Source organism: Penaeus japonicus, unplaced genomic scaffold (assembly GCF_977035675.1).
Source record: "Penaeus japonicus unplaced genomic scaffold, GWHDUDI00000001_assembly GWHDUDI00000036, whole genome shotgun sequence".
Lineage (NCBI taxonomy): Eukaryota > Metazoa > Arthropoda > Malacostraca > Decapoda > Penaeidae > Penaeus > Penaeus japonicus.
Genome location: NW_028234438.1, coordinates 21,237,778 through 21,245,277, shown reverse-complemented (window position 1 = coordinate 21,245,277; position 7,500 = coordinate 21,237,778). Strand labels below are relative to the sequence as shown.

Here is a 7,500-nt window from a genome sequence, read left to right as displayed (position 1 = left end):
CACATGCATTCGCACACCCACACCCCCCATACACACTCATGTACACGCGTACATTCATACACACACACACATACAAACACACACACACACACACAGACACGTACGCACATAGTAGTAATAGTACTGTTCTTTATGGTGATAATATTGACATTGATGATAATGATATTGATAATAATAATGATGAAGATATTGATGATAATAATGATAGTAATAATAGACAATGATTATAATAATGATAATAATGATGATGATTATTAGCAGTTCGGATAATGATAATGATAGTGATAACTATGATAATGGCAATAAATATAATGATACTAATGATAATGATAGAAATAATTATATGATGATGACAATAAAAAACTACATAATGGCAAGGGTAATGATAATGATGATGGAAGTAGTATTAATTATAATGATGATAATGATGATAGGAATGGTATTGATGATAATGATAACAATGATGATGATTATAATGATGACAATAGTTATGATACTGGAAAAAAATAATAGTTATGATAATAAAAACAATAATGATACTAGTCATAGTTATAATAGCAATAATGATTATAATAATAGTAATACTAATAGTGATGATATTGACAACAATGATAAAGATAATGATGATAATAAGGATGATAGCATTAAACATGATAATGATGGTAATAATGATATCTAGAATGAGGATGATAAGGATGATAATAATAACGATAATGATAATGACGATGATAATAGTAATGATAATCCTATCACTACTACTAATAATAATGCTTATAATGATAATGATGACAGTGATACGAATAATCATAATAATTATGATAATAAAGATAACGATAATGATGATCATAGCAATGTTAATAGTAGTAATAATAATGGCATTAAATATCATTGCAATGCTGATAATAGTAATGCTAGCAATGATGATAAAAGATGATGATAATTGTAATAGTGATGATAATATTAATTACGATATTGATGATAACGATGATAATAGCAATAATGATAATGATGAAGATGATAACGGTTATAATGATGATGATGATGATGATAATGTTGACGATGATAATAATAATAATGGTAATAGTAATGACAATACTAGTGATGGTAATAATGATGATGAATACTATTTTTTTTTATGATGACTAGATCCCATCGCGACACCGCTAGCATCCGCGTCTCTAAAATAACATCCGATGATATAAAAAAAAAAAAAAAAAAAAAACGTTGATAAGATTCCGTCGAAATAGAATATGCATTTTGAACTATGTTGCTATGCAATTGCCAAGACCACTTTGCAACTGATTGTCAATCCCGAGTCACCTCCGGCCGTCCAATCTCATATATTGGTTACATTGCACTACATTCCACCGGACTGGGCGTATCCATGGTGGTTTCAAAAGGTCTTTAATGGTTTCGTAACTGCGTGATTGCTATTTAACTAATTTCCAATTCGATCGTCGACTATAGATCCTCATTGATCGGCAAATAGCAGTCCAGCTCTGGCTCCTCGTGGCTTGCCTAGCTCTGGCTCCTCATGACTTGCCTAGCTTTGGTCCTCATGACTTGCCTAGGCCAGGGCGTAAGGGTGGTGATAATCCCCGGCTTGAGTGTGGTCCCAGAGTTAGACGAGACCAGTGGAACCTCGACTTCTCAGCGAAAGGGAAAAGCGCGGGAAAACACACGTTCATTCTGAAGGATTTCTTTTTCGCTCTGTTGCTCTCTACCCGTGAGATATTAATATAGATTATGATATATAGATAATCCCCGGCGTGAGTTTGGTCCCAGAGTTAGACGAGACTAGTGGAACCTCGACTTCCCAGCGAAAGGGAAAAGCGCGGGAAAACACACGCTCATTCTGAAGGATTTTTTTTCGCTCTGTTGCTCTCTACCCGTGAGATATTAATATAGATTATGATATATAGATAATTTTACCCTCTGCTGCTTCCTACCCGTAAGATATTGGTATCGATCATTAATGAGATATTGATGTTATCCGTAAGAAGAAAGAGAGCGAAAAAGTCCTCGGTATATACGGTATGTTTTCTTACAATTTTCCTTCGTTGTTTTTGTTGTTTTTTCCTTTGTTGATTGTTTAATTTTGACATTTGCTTCACATGTTTAAACGAATTAGCATAAACATTGCCTATTTTTGCCTGGTTTTGTTTTGTTTTATATTTTATAGGCTGTGGATGCTGTTATATTGATGAAAGTTTGGGAATGTAGCTTTGCGTTTTGTGATAAGAGAGAGTTATAAGCAAGTGATCTGATATCCTGTCGCAACATTTTATATGGAAGACTTTCAATCTTGTATGGGGATAAAGTGCTGTTGCTGTTGATAACGAATACCAATATTGATATTAATAACATTGATCATAAAACTACATCGATTGGAAATTACTACAGGAATAATGATAAAAAATGTCAATGTTGCAACAAATTGATAAAAATAATGTCGCAACAATATTGATAACAATAATATTGCAACAATATTGATAACAAAGTCTATAGCTTGTTTGCCTTTCATACAAGTTTTAAACTCTGATGCATTATAAGTCTTTGATAATGAAATGTAATGATTAGGAAACAGATGATGAATAGGATAATGAGAAAATACGTGAACGTTACGAAAAGGAGACACAAATACGTATAAAGGAAAACTATCACTATGTACCTTATTTTCGTTGTTTAGCCCTTGTGTGTGAGAGAGAGAGGGAGAGAGAGAGTGAGAGAGAGAGAGATAAAGAGAGAGAGAGAGAGAGAAATAAAGAGAGATAGAGAGAGAAAGAGAGAGAGAGAGAGGGGGGAGAGAGAGAGAGAAATAAAGAGAGAGAGACAGAGAAAGAGAGAGACAGAGAGAGAGAGAAAGAGAGAGAGAGAGAGGGAGAAAGAGAGAGAAATAAAGAGAGAGACAGAGAGAGAAAGAGAGAGAGAGAGAGAGGGAGAAAGAGAGAGAGAGACAGATAGAGAAAGAGAGAGAGAGAGAGTGTGTGTGTGTGTGTCAGACTTTAATAACCGATACCCATTTTCAAAATCTATTGTTTAAAATCATCCCACTAAAGCTATCCTGCGACAACAAAACCGAAAACTGATCACCAAAATCTGAAGAAACCATGAATAAGCTAATCTACGAGTCCTGGACCCGCAAAATGGAAATTGGGTTTCGAAACTAATCTCACTAAATTCAATGACTTTGTGACCGTATTAAAAGCTCGCTCTTTGATACCGGCTTTGCTTTGGATTGATTCACTTTTGTCACTGATGTGATTGCATTTTTTGGGGGATTGATTTACTTTTGACACTGATGTGATTGCATTTTTGGGGGATTGATTCACTTTTGTCACTGATGTGATTGCATTTTCGGGGCGATTGATTCACTTTTGTCACTTATTTGATCGCATTTTTGGGGGGGATTGATTCACTTTTGTCACTGATGTGATTGCATTTTAGGGGGAATTGATTCACTTTTGTCACTGATGTGATTGCATTTTTGGGGGGATTGATTTACTTTTGACACTGATGTGATTGCATTTTGGGGGGATTGATTCACTTTTGTCACTGATGTGATTGCATTTTTGGGGGGATTGATTCACTTTTGTCACTGATGTGATTGCATTTTAGGGGGAATTGATTCACTTTTGTCACTGATGTGATTGCATTTTTGGGGGGATTGATTCACTTTTGTCACTGATGTGATTGCATTTTAGGGGGAATTGATTCACTTTTGTCACTGATGTGATTGCATTTTTGGGGGGATTGATTTACTTTTGACACTGATGTGATTGCATTTTGGGGGGATTGATTCACTTTTGTCACTGATGTGACTGCATTTTTGGGGTATTGATTCACTTTTGTCACTGATGTGATTGCATTTTTGGGGTATTGATTCACTTTTGTCACTGATGTGATTGCATTTTAGGGGGAATTGATTCACTTTTGTCACTGATGTGATTGCATTTTTGGGGTATTGATTCACTTTTGTCACTGATGTGATTGCATTTTTGGAGGGATTGATTCACTTTTGTCACTGATGTGATTGCATTTTTTGGATTGATTCACTTTTGTCACTGATGTGATTGCATTTTTGGGGGATTGATTCACTTTTGTCACTGGTGTGATTGCATTCTTGGGGGGATTGATTGACTTTTGTCACTGATGTGATTGCCTTTTTGGGGGATTGATTCACTTTTGTCACTGATGTGATTGCATTTTTTGGGGGAATTGATTCACTTTTGTCACTGATGTGATTGCATTTTTTCGGATTGATTCACTTTTGTCACTGATGTGATTGCATTTTTGGGGGATTGATTCACTTTTGTCACTGATGTGATTGCATTTTTGGGGTATTGATTCACTTTTGTCACTGATGTGATTGCATTTTTGGAGGGATTGATTCACTTTTTTCACTGATGTGATTGCATTTTTTGGATTGATTCACTTTTGTCACTGATGTGATTGCATTTTAGGGGGATTGATTCTGATGTGATAGCATTTTGGGGGGAATTGATTCACTTTTGTCACTGATGTGATTGCATTTTGGGGGGAATTGATTCACTTTTGTCACTGATGTGATTGCATTTTTGGGGTATTGATTCACTTTTGTCACTGATGTGATTGCATTTTTGGAGGGATTGATTCACTTTTGTCACTGATGTGATTGCATTTTTGGGGTATTGATTCACTTTTGTCACTGATGTGATTGCATTTTTGGGGTATTGATTCACTTTTGTCACTGATGTGATTGCATTTTTGGGGTATTGATTCACTTTTGTCACTGATGTGATTGCATTTTGAGGGATTGATTCACTTTTGTCACTGATGTGATTGCATTTTTGGGGTATTGATTCACTTTTGTCACTGATGTGATTGCATTTTTTTGGGGATTGATTCACTTTTGTCACTGATGTGATTGCATTTTTGGGGGGATTGATTCACTTTTGTCACTGATGTGATTGCATTTTGGGGGGATTGATTCACTTTTGTCACTGATGTGATTGCATTTTTGGGGTATTGATTCACTTTTGTCACTGATGTGATTGCATTTTGGGGGGAATTGATTCACTTTTGTCACTGATGTGATTGCATTTTTGGGGGATTGATTCACTTTTGTCACTGATGTGATTGCATTTTGAGGGATTGATTCACTTTTGTCACTGATGTGATTGCATTTTGAGGGATTGATTCACTTTTGTCACTGATGTGATTGCATTTTTGGGGTATTGATTCACTTTTGTCACTGATGTGATTGCATTTTTGGGGTATTGATTCACTTTTGTCACTGATGTGATTGCATTTTTGGGGGAATTGATTCACTTTTGTCACTGATGTGATTGCATTTTTGGGGTATTGATTCACTTTTGTCACTGATGTGATTGCATTTTGGGGGGAATTGATTCACTTTTGTCACTGATATGATTGCATTTTTTGGATTGATTCACTTTTGTCACTGATGTGATTGCATTTTTGGGGTATTGATTCACTTTTGTCACTGATGTGATTGCATTTTTGGGGTATTGATTCACTTTTGTCACTGATGTGATTGCATTTTTGGGGTATTGATTCACTTTTGTCACTGATGTGATTGCATTTTTTCGGATTGATTCACTTTTGTCACTGATGTGATTGCATTTTGAGGGATTGATTCACTTTTGTCACTGATGTGATTGCATTTTTGGGGTATTGATTCACTTTTGTCACTGATGTGATTGCATTTTGGGGGGATTGATTCACTTTTGTCACTGATGTGATTGCATTTTTTCGGATTGATTCACTTTTGTCACTGATGTGATTGCATTTTTGGGGTATTGATTCACTTTTGTCACTGATGTGATTGCATTTTTGGAGGGATTGATTCACTTTTGTCACTGATGTGATTGCACATTTGGGGGATTGATTCACTTTTGTCACTGATGTGATTGCATTTTTGGGGGATTGATTCACTTTTGTCACTGATGTGATTGCATTTTTGGGGGGATTGATTCACTTTTGGCAATGATGTGATTGCATTTTGGGGAGATTGATTCACTTTTGTCACTGATGTGATTGCATTTTTTTGGGGATTGATTCACTTTTGTCACTGATGTGATTGCATTTTTTTGGGGATTGATTCACTTTTGTCACTGATGTGATTGCATTTTGAGGGATTGATTCACTTTTGTCACTGATGTGATTGCATTTTTGGGGGATTGATTCACTTTTGTCACTGATGTGATTGCATTTTTTGGGGGAATTGATTCACTTTTGTCACTGATGTGATTGCATTTTTTGGATTGATTCACTTTTGTCACTGATGTGATTGCATTTTAGGGGGATTGATTCTGATGTGATTGCATTTTTGGGGGGATTGATTCACTTTTGTCACTGATGTGATTGCATTTTTTGGATTGATTCACTTTTGTCACTGATGTGATTGCATTTTTTCGGACTAATTCACTTTTGTCACTGATGTGATTGCATTTTTGGGGGATTGATTCACTTTTGTCACTGATGTGATTGCATTTTAGGGGGAATTGATTCACTTTTGTCACTGATGTGATTGCATTTTGAGGGATTGATTCACTTTTGTCACTGATGTGATTGCATTTTTGGGGTATTGATTCACTTTTGTCACTGATGTGATTGCATTTTTGGGGGTATTGATTAACTTTTGTCACTGATGTGATTGCATTTTTTGGATTGATTCACTTTTGTCACTGATGTGATTGCATTTTTTCGGACTAATTCACTTTTGTCACTGATGTGATTGCATTTTTGGGGGATTGATTCACTTTTGTCACTGATGTGATTGCATTTTTGGGGGATTGATTCACTTTTGTCACTGATGTGATTGCATTTTTGGGGGATTGATTCACTTTTGGCAATGATGTGATTGCATTTTGGGGGAATTGATTAACTTTTGTCACTGATGTGATTGCATTTTTTCGGACTAATTCACTTTTGGCAATGATGTGATTGCATTTTGGGGGAATTGATTAACTTTTGTCACTGATGTGATTGCATTTTTGGGGGGATTGATTCACTTTTGTCACTGATGTGATTGCATTTTTTGGGGGAATTGATTCACTTTTGTCACTGATGTGATTGCATTTTTGGGGTATTGATTCACTTTTGTCACTGATGTGATTGCATTTTTGGGGTATTGATTCACTTTTGTCACTGATGTGATTGCATTTTTGGGGGGAATTGATTCACTTTTGTCACTGATGTGATTGCATTTTGGGGGGAATTGATTCACTTTTGTCACTGATATGATTGCATTTTTTGGATTCTTGGGGGATTGATTAACTTTTGTCACTGATGTGATTGCATTCTTGGGGGGATTGATTCACTTTTGTCACTGATGTGATTGCCTTTTTGGGGGGATTGATTGTCTTTTGTCACTGATGTGATTGCATTTTTGGGGGGATTGATTCACTTTTGTCACTCATGTGATTGCATTGGGGGGGATTTATTCACTTTTGTCACTGATGTGATTGCACATTTTTTGGATTGATTCACTTTTGT

General features: G+C 35.8%; 1 protein-coding gene across 6 annotated transcripts in view; it reads left to right on the top strand.

The window, feature by feature from the left end:
* LOC122259495 (uncharacterized) overlaps nucleotides 1-7,500 on the top strand; it is a 162,707-nt gene that overhangs the window by 120,318 nt on the left and 34,889 nt on the right. The window lies entirely within an intron of this gene.